The 18,370-nt window shown below is 39.1% G+C and overlaps 1 protein-coding gene across 2 annotated transcripts in view; it reads right to left on the reverse strand.

Annotated features, from left to right (window-relative positions):
- Positions 1-18,370, reverse strand: part of LOC100758446 (CDC42 small effector protein 2) — a 77,542-nt gene that overhangs the window by 34,623 nt on the left and 24,549 nt on the right. Inside the window, exon 2 of one of the 2 annotated variants that reach the window (XM_027427484.2) lies at positions 6,959-7,110. The exons of the other annotated variant lie outside the window; for it this stretch is intronic. The gene's annotated coding sequence lies outside the window, so the exon portion shown is untranslated. The remainder of the gene's footprint in view (positions 1-6,958; positions 7,111-18,370) is intronic. 2 annotated transcript variants of the gene reach the window in all.

The following is an 18,370-nucleotide window of genomic DNA, read 5'->3' on the forward strand; positions in this document are numbered from 1 at the left end:
AGGCTGGTCTCGAACTCACAGCGATCTGCCTGCCTCTGCCTCCTGAGTGCTGGGATTAAAGGCGTGCGCCACCATCACCTGGCTGATCAAGCTGTTCTTGAACTCACAGAAATCACCCTACCTCTGCCTCTGGAATTAAAGGCATGTATCACCACCACCTGGCACAGGAAATTTTTTTTAAATAAAATATGCTGTCACAATAGAATTACACCATACACTCTGTAAGGAGTTCTCTAAAATTTTTTTCTATTTAAAAATTTTGTAGTAGATTTATGTGTGTGTTTTGCCTGAATATATATGTCTGTGCACCATTAGCATGCTGGTTCCCAGGAGGTCAGAAGAGGGCATTGAGTCCCCTGGAACTGGAGTGACATAGTTGTAAGCTACCACATGGGTGCTAGGAACAGAACTTGGGTCCTCTATAACCACTAAGCCACCTCTCCAGTCTCCTACTTTACTTCTTCACTGTTCTCCATTCCACCACCATCCCTCTTTCCTTCCTTGTTATGAGGCTGCTTTAGTCTCACTGTCTTGCCTAGGCTGACCTGGACTCCTGGGCTCAAGTGACATTTCCACCTCAGTCTCCAGAGTAGCTAGGCCTACAGGTTTACGTAGCATGTTTGGTTGGCTGGTTGGTTTTTCAAGATAGGGTTTCTTTGTGTAGCTTTGGAGCCTGTCCTGGAATCATTTGTGGACCAGGCTGGCCTTGAACTCACAGAGATTCCCCTGCCTCCACATATTGTGTGTTTTTAACAAAAATTTGCATCCAACTGTATTATCAAAATTAATGTCACAATTAAAACAGATAGCTGGCAATTAAGCAGTATCTACAGAGTGCCTGGCATCTGGCTTAGTGTGGCCTGTAAATCTTTTCTAAGAGAAACAGAGAGACTAATACATAAGGAAGGTGTGACAGCCTATAATCAGAAGGGAGTGGCAGCACTCCAGAGGCTAAGGACTGTGAACTTGAGGCCAGCCAGGGCTACATAAATGAGACCCTGTCCCCAAAAGGAAAATCATTTTTAGGGGCCAGAGAGAGGGTTCAGAGGGTAAGAGTGTTTGCTGTGCAAGCAAAAGGACCTGAGTTGATCCCTGACATCCACAGGAAAGGCCCACACACCTGTAACTGATAAACTGTGGGAAGTGAAGACAGGCAAACCGATGGGGTTTGCTGACTAGCCAATCTTGCAAAAACAGCAAGCTCAGTGAAAGACTCTGCCTCAAGGGATTAAGGGAGAAACAGAAAGCAGGGCACCTGACATCATCCTCTGGTGCGCGCGCGCGCACACACACACACACACACACACACACACACACACACACACACACACACACACACGCACGCACGCACGCACGCACGCACGCACACACACACACACACACACACACCCTTGATGGATCCATGTTTTACTAAAAAGAAAAAATTACTTGGATTTAGATAGTACTAGACATTGTTTAACAGTACCCATACTGCACATAATGTATCATGTAGCCAACTATGGATGAGCTTCCACTTCACTTTTCCCCTGAAGTGGCAGTTCACTTTTGGAAACTTTACCCAGTGTCCCAGGACTCAGCCAGGATCTTTAGAGCATCAAAACAACCCACAGGATGGGGCATATTCATTAAGCTACAGAAGTAGAAACTGTACTATAACATGAGCACCTGCCTCACAGTCCTTGATGGAGGGAGATTAAAGTTCAAATCACATGAATAATAATTTTGAGGTTCCATCAGAGAAGACTTCCATCTAGCGAAGCTGTTGACAGAATCTAGTTATAGACACAACATGTCATATATAATTATAATTTAAGGTAGCATCGAGCTAGACTTTATTAGGTTGCCTGGTGTATCTGAATGTGATTTCTTCATTCCCAAGGTAAGGATAGTATTTGCCTCTTAGGATTATGACAATTAAAATAAGATAATAATCTTTGTCAAAGTGCATTAAGTGTAATGTATGATTAACATTCAAATGTTTTTCTCCTTTGGAGGCTATTTATAATATGATTGGAGTTTTCTGTTTTACAAGGAAATTTACTAACATCGCTGATTTTTTTTTTAATGGCTAATCATGTGACTGTCACCTTTTTTTTTAGAATTTATTTATTTATTTATTTATTTATTTATTTATTTATTTTGCATGCAACATTCTGCACACCAGAAGAGGGCGCCAGATCTCATTGAAGGTGGTTGTGAGCCACCATGTGGTTGCTGGGAATTGAACTCAGGACCTCTGGAAGAGCAGTCAGTGCTCTTAACCTCTGAGCCATCTCTCCAGCCCAAACATCGCTGATTTTTTAAAAAATCTAATCCATTCAAAAGAAATTAGGCTGGACACGGTCATCTCTATGTCTTTAAATCCAGTATTTTGGGGTGGCACAAGCGGGGGTGGGGGGGGTGCTCAGAGTCAGGATGAATCAGAATCCAAAGACAGTCAGATTTGCATACAGACCCTGTTTGGGGGTGAGGGGTTGGTGGGTATCCTACACAGGTCAGGAAAGGAGTAAGTACAACTTAATGATAACAAAAATAAATAAAAATTTAAAGCTGCACTTTAATTAGATCAACTTGTCTGACATGGTCATTGGAACCAATTATTGTAACCAAACAATGAAATGAACACTGGCTCCTTGAACCAAGAGGCTAGACAAGGCTGACTTGCCTCATCCAGTGGGAATCCACAGCACAGCAGGAAGGGTAGGTGGGAGTGCTGGAAAAAAGATTCAAGGACCTGGTCAGGAGCATATGACCAAATCATGTCTGCTTTGTTCAGGCTATAAACAGAACCAACACATTAAAAAAAAAAAAAAAAAAATATCATGGAAACTTAACTTTTCAGAGATTCTTGAAGATACTAGTTAAAAATGAAACCAATGGATTTTCAGAAGAGGAATAAAAAGGATTGAGTGTGAAAATCTACAGGGGAAAGATGACAAATTTAAAATGTTCACTGCTTCTAATTAAAGAAATGGAAATTGGAGACTCTCTAGGGAAGCCCATGGGGATTATATCCTCTATTTCTCCACATTCTTTTAATGCTGTGCTTAAATATATATTAAACCATTTTTTAATAAACTACAACGTGCGTTGCACACACACATTTGGAGATGGCTCAGAGGCTAAGAGCACTGGCTGTTCTTCCAGGGGTCCAGGATTCGATTCCCAGCACCCACATGGCAGCTCACAACTGTCTGTAACTCCAGTTCCAAGGGATCCGACATCCCCACACAGACATACTTGCAGGCACAACACAAATGCACATAAAATAATTAAAGCCAAAACTGACAACTACCATTTCATAATTATTCTAATTTAAAATGTGACAGAATTCAGTGTTGGGAAGGAACAGGGAAAGTATCTGTGATGTTCTGAATGAGAATGGCCCCCATAGGCTCATGTTTGAATACTTGGTCCCCACTTGGTGGGACTATTTGGGAAGGAGTAAGTGGTGTGGCCTTGTTGAAGGAAGTGTGTCACTGGAGATTTGAGATTTCAAAAGACTAGTGTCATTCAATGTGTGCTCTCTGCCTCCTATTGGGGTTCAAGGTGTGAGTCTCAGGTGGTGCCCCAGTCACCTGCTGCTACTTTCTATTCACTCCACCGTCATGAACTCTACCCCTTCTGAAACCATAAGCCCCAAAGAAACTCTTCTACAAATGGCCTTGGTCACGGTGTCTCATCACAGCAATAGAGAAAAGTAAATAAGACACTGGCAACCACACAAATGTGAATTTCAGTCTTTTCATCATGAAATTTTCACAATTAATAATCTATAAAGAATTCAAAAGAAAAAAACCTATATGCACAAAAATTCTTAATTGAACTATTTCTTAAAATGGAATTTTAGCCAGGCACACGCCTTTAATCCCAGCACTTGGGAGGCAGAGGCAGGCGGATCTCTGTAAATTCGAGACCAGCCTGGTCTCCAGAGCGAGTGCCAGGATAGGCTCCAAAGCTACACAGAGAAACAAAACAAAACAAAAACAAAAAAATAAAACCAACAGAATTTTTAAAAAAAGGTAAATCTAATGTCAAGTAGCTAGGCAATTGCTTATTTATGGTTTAATGACAGCTTTTACAGCCATGGCAATGTTAAAAGAATTTGTTTAACAAACTGTACTCCCTAAGTATAATATGCTTTTAGGGAGTACAGTTGTAATAGTATAAGAATCACAGGATATTTATATGAAAATAAAATGGCCATTTAAAATCTAACATTATTAAAAATAAACCTAAAATCTTGTGCTTATTTTTTGAGATATTTATTTTTATTTTATGTGCATTAATGTTTTGCCTGCATGCATTTCTGTATACCATGTGTGCCTGGTATCCTTGGAGACCAGAAGAAGGCACTAGATTCCTTGGAGCTTGTTTACAGATAGTTGTAAACTGTCATGTAGGTGCTGGGACCTGTATCAAGATCTCTGCAAGGTAGACAGTGCTCTTAACCATTGAGCCATCTCTTCAGCAACAAATTTTGTCTTTAAAACATCTGATATATCTGGTACCATGTTTGATAACGCCTGGACTTACTTCACCAAAAATGGGTAACAATTACATTTTAGATACAATTCACAGAAATATTAACTTACAAGGATATGCAGGTATTTTCTATATCAGAGAATACAACATAGCTACTCTTGATGAATAAATGGCTTATGACAGCTTTTATAAAAATATGTGGACAATTTCAACATCCTCTATACCAACACAAAGTACTGGGCTTATTTCTATGAAATGCTTTCTGTTCTCATCTGTTTCATTAGCACAGCTCCACAGGAGACCACTGAAGCCCTGTTTCTGGAATGTTGCCCCAATTCTTCTCACCCAGGCCTTGTTGCCAGGGCTGCAGCTGCACAACCAATTCTTATTAAAATGGAGTCTTTGAAATGCTGGTCTATGGGAAAGGATATAAAGGATTTCATTATCTCTTCTCAAAACTCAGGGAGGGAGGACTGAGCTCCACCCTTCCCAAGGCACACAACCACTCAAGGTCCCTCCCTGCCAACTTAAACACCAAGACACCAAGACAAAGGCAGCAGCTCAGCTTTAGGACAATGCAAGAAATCATGACACAGCAGCGAACCTTAACATCTAGCAGGTTATTTTCAAATGAGTATAAAATGAGCTGTGTGGTCATGAGCCACAGACATGCTCAAACGGCTGTGACTTGAGGAACAACACTTCTAAAGAGTAAGCACTTGGGGAAAAGACTCAGCACTCTGTAATGACAACCAAGAATAATTTCACAAACAAAAATGGGAAAACTGAAAGGATTCACTCACTTTGCTATTGTACTGAGTGCCCAACAGCTGCTTGGAGGAGAATTTTATAGATGGGTTACTCTCCTCCATTTTCATTAGGAACACATACTGTTTGGCTCTCTCAATAAAATTCTTAACAACTGCTGGCCTTGCTCACAAGAGACAACTTATAAGTGAATTTATCTTATGAGAAACATTAATGTAAGTCTATAAAGATTAGTTATTTTCAACTGAATGTAAACAGATAAATACTCAAAGGCAAAGTGAAAACCAAGGCCAGATTTTTACTAAAAAGTATTTTCATATTGCATGCAGCATGAAGAACCTTAAAAAGCCAATGACTTTAGGGACAAAAATTTAGGCTGGAAACATTGCTTGGAGTATACTGTAATCTGTTCCCCCAGTGATGTACTTACAATGTAAAAAAGCAGGACAGGAGAGTGAGGGACACTCTCCCTTCAGGACTTGACTATACAACATGCACTTCGGCTCACAGAGACACGAGACCCACTTCTAAAAGCACACAATTACTGACATTTTATCCATCATAATCAAAACCGAATCAGTGAATTAAGTGTATTTAACACACATGGATATAAGAAATATGATTAAATGCAAGTTAAACAACTGATTTTCCTTCAATTCTTGCAGCTGTCAAGTTCTACATGAAATGTTCACTCTCAGTATTTGCAAAAGAATTATAAAATACTTTTGTGTTTTTTCTAATAGGCTTTGCCCTTAGTCAGTACATGCTATTTTATTTTTAAAAGCTTGATTCTAAAGTTTTAAGTTCCCCTTTATTTTATCGAACTGTATTTCTATTTAATGTAAAATATATAGCCAAAAGAATCTCTAGAACTCTTAAGTCCCCTGTCCCTGTCAGTGTTGATTGTGTGATGGGAAACACTAACCCTTTCTCTCAGGAGGGGTGTGTGCCCTCTAATCCTGAGACTATGATAGAAGGGGCTGTTATTCTTTGTTTTGAGTTTTTTTGAGACAGTGTTTCCCTGTAGCTTTGGATCCTATCCTGAAACTTGCCCTGTAGACTAAGTTGACAGAGATCTGCCTGCCTCTGCCTCCCAGATGCTGGGATTAAAGATATGTGCCATCACCGCCTGGCTGGGCTGTTATCTTTTACATGTGCCTCAACAATTCTCATTTTATTTTTTTATTTATTTATTGGATCACATGATGAAGAGAGGATAAATATGGTTCTGCTAGAGGAAAAATTTATGTTTTTGGTATTTTGTTGCTGTTTGTTTTTGTTTTGTTTGTTTATTTGCTTTTTTGAGACAGAGTCATTCTGTATAGTCCTGACTAGCCTGGAACTCACTATTCAGACCAGGTGGCCTATGCCTCCCAAGTGCTACAATCAAAGGCATGTGATACCACGCCCAGCTTCCACTAGCTTTTGAATGACTAGGGTTAGGCTACTAAAATGGCTTTGAAGAGTAGACAACCATTACTGATTGCTTTTATTGATAAAAAGTACTGTTTCTAACTGTAGGATGGCCATAACAAGACAAAGAATCGCCATGACCATCACACAGGCAATGGAAAGGCTGTGCTTAACTTGAAGCCATACTCTGGACTCTGACAAAATGAACTTACTATTGGTGAGTGCCAATGACACAAAGACTATTTTTGTGGCAATCACTTTGCTATCTAGCCATCAGTGACCACAGACTTACCACTCATCAATGGGGCACTTATTCAGCTGTCTCTGAGTGCAGACTATTCCATAAGACACACACAGGTGACTCTGCAGACTCAGTAGCAGTAGAAGTTGTCCCTGAAGATTTCTTCTCATTTAGTCTCCCCGTTCACTCAAAACTGGCCCTATCTGCAAATAAAAGCATGCAATTAGGAGGCAAAAGTGGCAGGGAGCAATTCCTCCCTCTATATAATTAAATGATACAACATGAAAACTAAACTCAAATGCTAGACTCACTAAGCACCATGTTTAAATAAACAACCTACTTTTCATGCCTGTAACATGCTTATTACTCAAAGTTACCACCCCTTTTTATCATATAAATTGATTGTTGGTGCCACAGTATGCAAGGTACAACTTATACCAAAGTTGGCCCACTGAGCAAAATCCAGGAAACAAATGTTTGGTGGACATACACAAGGTTGGCTTATATACTATGTTAAAGAACATCTTCCTGCATTGACAAATCTGAAGACTTCACAAGAAAAATTCAGATTTCTGCTCTCTTGAAAAATATAATCAGACAACATGAGGCCTGCTCCTACATGGAGCACTATCAGATTGGATTAACAGCCAACTCCCGATGGGCATGGGCTTTGTGGTTCTCCACAGATGCTGCCACTCTCTCACTGTAACCTAGTTCACAATTACCTGTCTGGATCCGATAAGTATCTGAGCTTTCAAACTCTGGTATGTATTTTTAATAGCTCACAGGTAACATTGTATTATTGTCAAAGTCAAACATGTTTTCCTGACTTGGGATATAAAATAGCATGAGATAAACACATGAGGTTTGAGTCAGAAAGCTGTAGATTTGAGTTCTAATTCTAAATATCAATAGTTGTATGACCAAGCCTATATCAAATCTATTTCTTCTCATAGAAACATCCAAATAAGCACATAAACACTTAACACACTAAACAACAGGCCTAAAATCTAGCATGCCCAAGCTCAATTGGTCCACACTGTAATTCATGTCATCACTATTCGATGTCTTCACCCCCTAAAAGCCCTGCCAGGACAAATCATTCTCTTCCAATTCTAGCCATTCAAACAAACAGCAATTCCTCCCCTAAGCATCAGCTGCTTTGCTGAAATTGTCTGTATATTCAACTGTTTAAATTGTGATAGACTTGGGATGTACCTCAATTGGTACAGTGCTTGCCTTGCATGAGCAAGGCCCCAGGCTTAATCCTTAGCACCAGAAACACAGCAAAGATTGGAACAACTAGACTGGACAGTGATGATGCATGCCTTTAATCGCAGCACTCAGGAGGCAGAGGCAGGCGGATTTCTGTGAGTTCAAAGTCAGTCTGGTCTACAGGACAGCTAGGGCTGTTGCACAGAAACCCTGACTCACAAAACAAAAAAGATCGGAACAACTAATTGTGTCTTCCAAATGGTGTTGGTACAAACTGAAATACATAGTCATTGTTTTGTTTTAATTTTGTAATTGCTTTAACACACACACACACACACACACACACACACACACACACACACACACACACAGTGTCATACAATGCAGCTATTGCATTCCTAAGTATTTATCTAAAAAAAGCAAAAGTGTACACCTGTAAAACTATTTATAGCAATCTATTTGTAGCAGATGATAAAATAAGCAGAAAGCCACTGGCCTGAGTCTGTCTCTATACTTTTGAGTGCCTACACTTTGAAATATGTTTAAGTTGTATAGTACTTGGGTCTGGTTAATTTTGGCATGTGATGTTTTTATTTATTTGCAAGTTTTTTAATAACTATGTTTATAAAATTAAATTTTTGAAATGAAATACAACCTAACTCACTATGTAAACAAACAGAAAACCAACTGATTGGTATAACAAACAGCTGAGTCTCAGCTAATCACAGGCAGCCAAATTTCAGGCAAGCACAGGCTGCCAAAAGAAAAGACCACACCCAAAAAAGATAGAGAAAGAGATGAACCTTACTTTACTTCCCTTTTCTGTTTAAAACTACTCAATGCCCAATAAGACAAAATTCTCTGGACTTTTTATGAGTATTGTCTAATTCATAAAAATCATTCTTGCTGGGCATTGGTGGCGCACGCCTTTAATCCCAGCACTCGGGAGGCAGAGGCAGGCGGACCTCTGTGAGTTCGAGACCAGCCTGGTCTCCAGAGCAAGTGCCAGGATAGGCTCCAAAGCTACAGAGAGAAACCCTGTCTCAAAAAAAAAAAAAAAAAAACCTCAAATTCTGCTTTATTTAAATTGCCTAATTTCTTTTTCTTATTTAACAGCAAAAAACAGGCAACAACTTCAATTTCCTGTAGATAGGTGAATGGATAGACAGGAGTATACCTTATTCAGGCAGGTATTTGCAGCTATGTACCATATGTGTAACTATGAATGCAACCCAAATCAAAATTGTAAACTGACTTTAAAACAGTGTGAGACACTGTATGTGTGTGTGTAATAAGTAACTGAGACACTGTATGTGTGTGTGTAATAAGTAACTGAGCTACCTGTTTCTCAAGGACAAACATAAAACTAGGTTGAACATGCCTGATTGCAATAATGAATGAAGGGGCTGTGGAGACGGCTCAGTAGGTGAAATGCTTGCCATATTAAGAATGGAGATCTGAATATGGGTGCCCAGCACAAACATAAAGAGTTGGATGCAGGGGCACACATCTGTGACCCCAGTGATGAGGGGGCCAAGACAGGTAGATTCTGGGGATTTGCTAGTCAGCCAGTATATCCAAAAGGCCAACCTCCAGGTTCACTGAAAAACTGCCACAAAATTTACAATGGAGGGAGCCAGTAGGATGGCTCACTGGGTAAGGGCACTTGCTGTCAAGTCTTAAGTCCAACCTCAGAGATCTTCATGGTGAAAGAAGGGAATCAATTCCCTCAAACTGCCCTCTTACCTCCACATATGTGCACATATGCATCCATACACATACACACACACATGCACACGCACACGCACACGCACACGTACACATACACACAATAAGTAAATGAAAGAATTTTTAAATAATGCCAAAGGAAGATAACATACCTCTAGCCTTTACATATCCACACATGAATAAGCACACACACATACAAATACTATATATATATATATATATATATATATATATATATATATATATCATGAATGAGTCAAAAACTAACTACTATGCTGCATCAATAACCTACATGGCAAGCATACATAAAACCCAGGGTTTTATCTCCAGCACTGTGAGGAAATAAATATATATGCACATGCTCGAGAACACACACACAAGTATGCTGTAAAATCCATTTATATAAACTCTAAAAAACAAAACTAGCCAGGCAGTGGTGATGAACACCTTTAATCCCTACACCCAGGAGGTGGAGGCAGGTGGATCTCTGTGAGTTGGAGGCCAGCCTGGTCTACAGAGTGAGTTCTAAGACAGCTAATACTAGAGAAATCCTGTCTCAACCCGTCCCTCCAAAAAGAAATAAAAAACTAATTTCTAGTAACAAAGTATAGGTGTCAATTGCCTGGAAATGGGTGTGGGTAGGCAATGAAGAGGACTACAAATGGCTGAAAGCAAACTTTTGGGGAGACGGATATTTTCAATTCTATTTTTTGTTACAGTGGTTTTGTGATGCTGGGGTCACACCACAGCCTTGGTCCACTGTCTGTTTCCAGCCTCAGATTTCCAGCACTTTGAGTATGGTATCCCTTCATGGATATATATGTATGGCAAAGTTTATCAAACTGAACACTTTTAAAATGTGCAATTATTCTGTTTAAAACCAATTAACTCACTGCAAATTGATAATTATTAGCAAGACTGGTTTACATGAAAAGTTGGACCCTTTCAATGCACTTAAGCTTGACATATGGTCATAATCTTTTCAGAAAAGGCTTTCATAAATGTATACAATGCTAAGTGTCAGAAACACTTCGATGATCGCAAAGAAAGCATGGACTGAAACAGCACTGAATCCTAATATAATTGGGCATTTGCAAAAAGGTAATTCAATAAGCTATTATTCATTCAATTCTAGTCAGTATAGTTCCTTAATCCCTTATTACATTTGGTAGGCATCAGATTTTTGTTTTGTTTTCTAATTAAATCATCTCAATGTCAGCTAAAACTACATTTTAATGTACTCACCTAAAGAACATTCATGAAGCCATTACTGGCATGTACTAGATTCTACTTAGAACCCCTGAAAAACCATGAAGCCACAGACAATCTACCCTAAGACCTGGCGTGTGGTGGTGCTTTTTAAAACCACACTACATGCACTTTTCCCACCTGCCTGCTGTTCACAGTGAAGAGACAGGACACTGCATAACCTCTCTAGCTGAGTTTGAGATGCTAGCACTCTCCACAAAGAAACTTGTTTTTCAAGGTGTCCATCAAAGTGCCATGAATAAAAAGGATTATCTTTAAAGAAATGAACTGACATCTTCAAACACTTTCAGGTAGTCACAGAAAAGTTAAGTGTTCTCTAACATCCAGAGAGACAAGATGAGCTTTCAGGAAAACCACTGGAACACTTCTGTGTCACTGCTGCCTGAAAGTAAAATGTCCTGCTTCAGGTATATACTATCAAGTCATCAGGATAGTGGAGCGTGACTAAAGATCCCACTGATGGCTGACACCCAGCTATGATTCCTGCTAGTCCCTAGACCATCTTATATAAGAGTTTTAACCTAAGTACCAATCCACCGTAACAAAAAAGCCCTAAGCTTAAAACTGGTCAAACTGTAAGTCTTAGAGAATTTTTTTATTTAGTTTCCACTTTTCCCAAATGGATAACTCACATTAGCAGAACTTGATCCTATTCTTCTAAATAACTTATAAACTGGGTGTGGTGACACACGCCTTTAATCCCAGCACTTGAGAGGCATAAGCAAGAAGATCTCTGAATTCCAAGCCAGCCAGGGCTACATAGTGAGACCTTGTCTTTAAAAAAAAAAAAAAAAAAAAAAAAAAAAAAAAGTACTCATTTCCTTGGTCATTTAAAAAATCAAATAGCAGGACTGGAGAGATAGTTCAGCAGTTAGGAACACTGGCTGATCTTCCAGGGGACGCAGGTTCAATTCCCAGTACCCACATGGCAGTCACAGCTATAACTCCAGTTTGAACTGCTGGGATCTGGCCTGCTCACAAAGAAAAATATGCAAGCAAAGACTAATGCACATAAAAATAAATTATTTTTAAAAATCTAATAGCCTAACCTGGTAGTGGATCAAGGCCAGTGAGTTCAAGGCCAGCCTGGTCTACAGAGTGAGTTCCAGCACAGCCATGGTTGTTACACTGAGAAACCCTGTCTCAAAAAAAAAAAAAAAAAAAAAGCACCACAACAAAAATCAGTTTCTTTTTTTTTCTTCCCAAATACAGATTGTTCAGAAATTTAGTGCAAGCTTCTGATTTTAGAACCATCCAAAAATCACAATTACTATACCATCTACGACCACTGCAATGAGTCTCTACTATTTACTTCCTCTGTAAATAAACTACAAAGAGATGGCTCAGCAGTTAAGAGCAATGGCTGCTCTTGCAGAGGTCCTGAGTTCAATTCCCACAACCTCAAGGTGGCTCACAACCATCTGTGGTGGGATCTAATGCCCTCTTCTGGAATAAAGGAGTACATGCAGATAGAGCACTCATAGATAAAATAAATAAATAAATAAATAAATAAATAAATAAATAAATAAATAAATAAAATCTTAAAAAGAAGAAGAAAGAATATAACCCTTTACATGAATAGCATAAAGGAAAAGTTATCTGGGTAACCACGTACCAGTGGTACACTGTTAGCTCTACAGTCCTGATATATTTTGCTGTATCTGTTGGTGCTGTTCACATTCCTAGATGTAGTAGGTTTACTAAAATATATACAGACAAAGGTTATACTCCTAGGAATCATTTCTATACTTTGAAATTCATACAAGTGAGGATAGCATAAATGAAGCAAAGTTTTTAAAGAGGGGGCCTACTTATAATGGTTGAAATTTCAAAACATGGTGGGAAAGGATGCAAATGTGCTTATCATCACTCACAGAAGAGAGATGGATTAGAATGATCTACTGGTGGGAATGCAAAGCCACATAACCTGTGGGCTATAAGAAATACAACACAGCACTGAGGAAAGAGAACCCAGAAATTGAATTCTAGCTCTGCCACTTACTAAATGGATTAAATTTAAGCAAGCTACATATTCTCTCCAAGCCTCTATTTTCTAAACTATAAAATGAAAATAATTCATAAAATTATTGTGAGGTTTAAATTAGGTTAATATCTGTGAAATGCTTATGACAGTCTGACACAAAGTAAGACTCTAAAATGTTAACTATCAAATCAAACTTAATGTGATATTACATCACGCTATCAGCTAGTCAAACAGACTCTAAAGTTAGGATATTTTAAAATATATAGCACATTTTTAAATTATATAGCACACTCACAGAACTATAGTATAACTTAGTATCTCACAGTTAGCTGGCGCCAGGTGTGACAATCCACAATCATAATCCCAACAATGTAGGGCAGGAGCAGAAAGAGGAACTTAATGTCAGCCTGAAGTACAGTTGACCTACACATAATTTCCAGTTTTGAGCACCACAAAGACGTGCAAGCAAGTTATTTTACACCACCACCACCCGGTTTGGTTTCATTAACTATAAAATGAATACAGTGCCACTTAGCCCAGTATAATGGTTGACGCACAACAACTAAAAATTGAAATATTTCATTATGCTACTAATGAAATAAATTTATTATAACCCTGTATAAGGGTTATATGATCCCAATTTACTCTGGTTTTCAGAGCCATTCCTGAAACTCAGGGTGTCCAGTCCAAACAACAGACTTTATCAAAATTCTAGATCAATTAAAAATTACATGGCTACCCTTGTTTAAAACTGAAAATGCCTTCAGATTTTTCCCTGTATTTTATTTTCAAAATGTTCTTTCACCTCCTCCTCCTCACTCTGCTGATCAGTGCCTCACTAGACAGTTTGGCTGCCTTTGCCTTCCAACAGGTGGATTACAAAGTATCCTGCCTCCCCTGGGTTCTCATTTTGCTTCCACAACACACCATTAGCCATTTCCAACCCAGGCTCCAAGTGTAAGATTTCTCTTTAATCTCACACTTCAGGACAGTGTCTTGTTTTCCAAACTTAGTCTTTCTTAAATTTCTATCCAAATTCCAAAATAAAGATTAGAGATCTAAAATATGACCATCACAGTAATATTAAAAGTTTAGCCCTTCATCAACAACTACATTTTAACAGGGACTCCCAGAAAGACAGCATTTTAACCCAAAGAATAACACTAGCAGGAATTTCAAATAGGGTGACAAGTTGAATGAAGTTCCCTAAGAGCAGTTTTTCTTCTTCACATCAAATAATTTGGGCAGATTTTTACTTGGTTGCACATTAATACTGGAGTTCTTTGAATTCTGTCTTTCAGAACTCCAGACAGGCTCTTTAGCTTGTTCCCATCAGCCTTGAGTTCACTGAGCATACTGATGACACTCAAACTCACACCCCCAGCCCAAAGCTCTTCAGCCCTGGTGTCCTGTGAATGCACATAATCTACCACAAGCAGCACATCTCCACAAAGATGTGTGACCTCTGCCTTCAGCTTAACTCAACTCCACTATTTCCTTAGCACTCTCCCACCTCAATTCCATCCACCTTATTTTACTCCATTCTCTCTTTTCTATCTTGTTTCAAGGCCAAACACCACCAAGATGTCTCTTAATTATTTTTACAATGTGATTGCCACCAAGCCTGACGATCTGAGTTGCATCCCCAGAATCCACTTGGTAGAGAGTATCTTTTGTAAATTGTCCTCTGACCTTCACATGTATGCTATGGCACACTCAAAACCCCTCCTCCCTAAGACAGACAGGCAAGCACACACGCACGCGCGCACACACACACACACACACACACAGAGAGAGAGAGAGAGAGAGAGAGAGAGAGAGAGAGAGAGTCTGCAACCAAGTTATAAAACCAAACAGAAAAAAAGTACAAAGTATGTATTAATTCAACTCTATAAAAACCCAGCAGTAAGACAGAAAAATAAAGATTTTACAGTTACATCCACTGGCATACTTCAACCACTACAAACAGGAAATACACTATAAAAGGTTTTTACAAACACTAGCTTATTTCCAACTGAAAACATTAGGCCTGACAAACCACTTTATGTAAACAAAATTAATTGTTCATGTTTACTATAACATTTCAGAACATATCAAATCTAAGTCAAAATGTTTTTAATGTTAACACTTTCAAAATATACTGCATGCAAAGCCTTGTGACCAAATAACAGAAGGATATCCACACTCCCCTAGATATACCTTCCTGTACTTCAGAGGTGGAAAAAAAAAAAAGGCAACAACAACCAAAAGTTCCCCTACATTTTCCAGATTTTTCTTGTAGTTAACATTCGGAATGTAAACAGGGCTCTGCCTAAGCAGCTCCTTAGAGTTAGTGAGCAGAAACGAGCCAGCGTGTTTAGAAACTGCTGCCACAAACAACAGTTGTGACCCCAGACTCAGAGCTCTTACAGTTACCTGCCAGCTTCAACTTCTTGACCTCCAGGACACAACCCTGGCCTGTCTTCTTAACTATATTAATTCGAAAGTGACCTCGATTCTAACTCTTCCACACCACCCATTACCTTTTGGGGGGAGGTGGGGGCACAGAGACAGTCTCACATGGTCCAGATAGCCAGACTAACCTCAAACTTGCTATGTAAATGAAGTTGGTCTTGATTTCCTCCTGAACTTCCAACCTCCACCTCCCATGCATGGATGTGCCATTATTCCAAGATTATTTTGGTTTTGTGAGATAGGTTCTCCTACTCAGTCCTCAAACTCACTATGTAGCCCAAGCTAGTCTTGAATTCACCATCTTCCTGGCCTGGGATTATAGGTGTGCTCCATCACAGGCAGTAGACACACAAGAAATACTTAGCATATCAAAATCAAAAGCCATCTGTCATTTCATGAAACATGGGAGGGGGGTGAAAAAGAACACACTAAAACTAACTTTTCAGGATAGTTTGAAACTCCTGGTCCCCCATCTGATATACCTTGAGAGTGACCCTGAATCTTGATCCTCCTGTCTCCATCTTATCCAATAATGTTATCATGTCCTATATAAGTGGCCTCTCTGAAACAGTGTTTGTTTGATAGAATTAACTCTGAAAGCTACAGTAGGTGTCTGTTATGTTTAAAATAGGCACTGCCGGCATTTATTCCTTCACCCCATTTTAGAAGCCTAACACGCAAGATTTAGCATTATCAATTGAATTTTGAAGAATTAAGATTCTTTTATACCTAGCGTGGTAGCAAATGCCTGAAACTCTAACACTTGGACTAACTCAAAACACAAGAAAAACAAAGTTCTGCCATATATAATCTGCAATTATTTTATGTGTAACATATGCCAATTAATGTACTGAAATATTACACTCATTAAGACTGCATGATCCTGCTTTTCTAAGTTGAATACATTTCTGTTAACATAAAGATACAACTGTTGTTTTTATGAATTTCTTTGCCAGTCTTGATGACACACAAATCTGTAAGCCCAGCACCTGGCAGGCTGGAGCACAACAATCAGAAGTTTGAAGCCAATTTGGTCTACACTGTTAGACCCAGTCTCAGAACCCACCCCCCAAAAATGAAAGAAAAAGAAAAGAAAAAAAGATTAACAAAATGCTCTTTCCATTGGAAAGTATAGAAATGCTGAAAAACTCAATCATCTCCAGACTACTCACCCAAAAGCTACAGATGCACAATCCCAAATCATGCTACTGCACTGACAATCATTCTCTGTTGTCAATCTAAATTGCTAGTAGAATGCTGGATATGACAAGCACGTGGCAGAATATAAGGCTGAAGCAGGAATATCACAAATTCAACAGCTTCCTGGGTTACATAGTGAGGGACCAGTCTAAAACTAAATAAATTACCAGTGGGCTGTAAGTACATGAAACTACTACACTTAACCATTTCTCCATCAAAAAGTGTTTCACTGACCATAGAAAACATTAAGGTTAGACAAAATATGCATACCTTTACAATGGAATATCATGCAACCATAAAAAGAAATTAAGTAGAGATACATACTACATGGGTAAGTCTTAAACACATTACAATTAAGTGAAAATATCCAATTGCAAAAGACTACACATACATAGTTCCACATTGTTAGAGGAACTGACAATGGAAGCAGTCACTTGGTTCAATTGTCTAGCACCTCATTAAAGTACTAAAGAGGTGACATACAAATCAGTGTGTTACAATCCATCCTCAGGCACACACAAACATAAAGATAAATTAAGTATATCCACAAAAACCTTGGCCAGGCATGCACTACCTGCCCACAAAATAGTCTAGAGAAACCCGTGTTAGGTGAGACTATCATACATTTCATGGCACACTTACATGAACCTCGATGAGATGCCTACTACACTCACTAGCTGCAGTCATATTACTGCCCTGAGTAATGTAGGCAATCATAACACAGTAGTACTTGTCATTTTTGAGATACTTACCATGTATCAGAAGGATGACCCGGAATTCCTTCTAATCTTCCTGCTTCCACCTCCTTAGTTCTAAGATCACTGTTCTGCATGGTTATGTGCTTTTTATACTGTACTGGGAATCCAACAGAGGACTTTGTGCATGCTTGGCAAGCACTATACCATCTAAGTTACATGCCCAGCCTTCATAACAATATTTATATATCTGAACATAAAAAATAGTAAAAACACTGTAAAAAGATATTTTTTAGGTTTATTTTATGTGTGTGGCTATTTTATCTCCATGTATGTCTGCACACCAGAAGAAAGCACTCGATCCCACAGGACTACAGTTAGTTATAAATAGTGTGAGCTGCCATAAGAATGTTGGGAATTGGGGAGCTGGAGAGATGGCTCAGAGGTAAAGAGCACTGGCTGCTCCTCCAAGGGTCCTGAGTTCAATTCCCAGCAACCACATGGTGGCTCACAACCATCTGTAATGAGATCTGGTGCCCTCTTCTGGTGTGCAGATATACATGGAAGCAGAATGTTGTATACATAATAAATAAAATCTTTTAAAAAAAAAAAAAAAAAAAAAAAGAATGCTGGGAATTGAACCCAGGACCTCTGGAAGAGGAGCCAGTGCTCTTAACAGCTGAGGCATCTCTCCAGACCCTAGAAATATTTTTAAAAATATAAATACCAGACCTGCTGAAGGGACTCTAACCAACCCAAGCATGGCAAACATGGCTCTGGTAGGCCTTGCCCTTCTCCCCCATTTTCTCTGCCTTCTAAAAACTATTACATTCCTAAAGCCCCCAAGGTCTATTCCCTTATTTTGCCACTTCCTTCTCTTGAGGCTGACTACCAAGGTCCAGCTATCAAAGTATTGAA

This window comes from Cricetulus griseus, chromosome 7 (assembly GCF_003668045.3).
Source record: "Cricetulus griseus strain 17A/GY chromosome 7, alternate assembly CriGri-PICRH-1.0, whole genome shotgun sequence".
Taxonomy (NCBI): Eukaryota; Metazoa; Chordata; class Mammalia; order Rodentia; family Cricetidae; genus Cricetulus; species Cricetulus griseus.